The sequence below is a fragment of the Melozone crissalis genome, unplaced genomic scaffold (assembly GCF_028551555.1).
Source record: "Melozone crissalis strain CALT ecotype California unplaced genomic scaffold, PUWL_Pcris_2 ptg000044l_1, whole genome shotgun sequence".
Taxonomy (NCBI): Eukaryota; Metazoa; Chordata; class Aves; order Passeriformes; family Passerellidae; genus Melozone; species Melozone crissalis.
Genome location: NW_026535822.1, coordinates 8238210 through 8240206, shown reverse-complemented (window position 1 = coordinate 8240206; position 1997 = coordinate 8238210).

The window sequence follows — 1997 nt, the reverse complement described above, 5'->3', positions numbered from 1 at the left end:
GTATATGTATCTAGTTCTTTATGAGTATTGTACATGTACGGAAATCTAATCTTTGTTTAGATTACCGTATGTATAGAGTTGTGTAGGTATCTATTTCTATTGATGTATTGATGTAGTTTTGGTCTTTTAAAATAGCTATATTGGTATTTGTTTTCGTATATATGTATTTTTATATTTTTTTAGATGTGCATTGATGTATTTCTATATCTATTCTATTTACATATATATCCAGATATATTGCTGTATATTTGTATTGATGCAGTTGTACAGATATTTAGATTGGTACTGCTGTTTGTCTGTTTATAGATAGGGTTTTTTTATGTATCTGATTCTTGAATGTAATAGGTAACATTTAATCTGTATTCACATCTGTATATTGTAGTGGTTATTTATGTATTGAGTTCTATTTAAATGCATCTGGTTTGGTATAGTAGTGGAATTCTATTTGTAGAGTACTTGGTATTACAGGGAAATACTGATATATTCATATTTGCATATGGGCTGTATGTTTGCCATAATATGCAATAAACTAAGTTGTTAATTTTCCCTTGATCTCTGTGTATAGTGAGTGTTTGTAGAGGTTTGCAATAAATTAGTTTTTGTTACTAGAAGTTGTTATTTGTATGTTTTTAAATAGCGTGGTGTAACAAATACATAAATTACTTTTTTAAAATTTAACAAAGATTTGTATAGTTCTGTTTTGCCAGCGCTGGTGTAGTAATTGGTAAGAAATGCCATTTCTCAAGTGAGATGGATGTGTTGTAATTTGTGCTACCCAAAGCCATGGGCAGATGCAAATGCTGGAGAATTTTGGCCATGGAAATCTCCAGCCATGCCCAGCACGTGCCCCACCTGCACTCAGGCTGGGCAAGGGAAGCGCAGATTTGGGCTGGCAGCAGAGCCCCACGTTGGCTCAGAACTCGCTGCAGAGGCCTGCTGGCTGAGAAAAAGATCAGGGATACATTTTATATATTCTATTTATTACAGTACATATACTAAAATATATATTATGTGGTGTATTGTAGAAATCCTTTAAATCGGAGGGTTTTGGGAAAGCTGCTCCTCAGTGAAGAGGATTTCCAGCCTAGAGGAACATAAAAATAAAAAGAAGACCATGGACAGTGCCATTGCCAGAGGCCCAGGCTATTCAGAGGAATGGATCGTCCCCTTCGCCGTCTGTAGCTGATACCCCTGTCAGTAATAAGTAGCAACTCCGGGGGCAACGAGATGGGAAACCATCTCTCTAAACCAGAATGGGGCGTCTTTTACCAGCTTGAGGCAATTTTACAGGGTAAAGGATGTTCAGACATCTCAAAATGTGAACAAAAAGACTTATTTTATCTGGGAAAAAGTGAATACTCAAAATACAGACTTGAAGTCTGATTTTACCTTTGATTTCTGGGACCAGATAAAGTGGAAAATTCACAATCTAGTCTCTCTCAAAAAGGAAGAGTCCTTGGTCAACATTATGCCTGTCTCCACAGCTTTAATGGAGAGCTTTGATCAGAGTGATTGTAACAGAGACTTTCTCAAACATCAGAACAGAACACCTTGCTCTGAGACTTTAATTCTGAGTGGTGCTGGACCTTCATCCTTCTCTGTGGGGATCTTAAATTTTGTTCACGGTGTCCTGGCATGTCCAGGGTTTCTCCAGGCAGTGTGCACAGCACCCCGAAGCCCGGAAAAGGGGAATCAGATCAGCTTCCAGCTTTGGTCGTGTTCTCTGCTTTTTCCAGGATTCCCTGAGTCACTGATGCTGCAACCAGGCATCGTCCCAACTCCTCCAGGAAATCATCCACCCCCAGAATTCCCAGAAAAGTGTTTGGGATTTTTCTTGCATTCCAAGAGTTTGGGGGATCATGGGACATGTTCTAGGGAGGCTGGGAATCAAATGGGTCCAGGAGATTAATGTTTGAGGAAGCTTTGCAAAAGAGGAGCTGCTGTTTCTGTGCTCTGCTGCACTTCTGAAAAAGATGCGGCCGGATCTTATTCTGAAG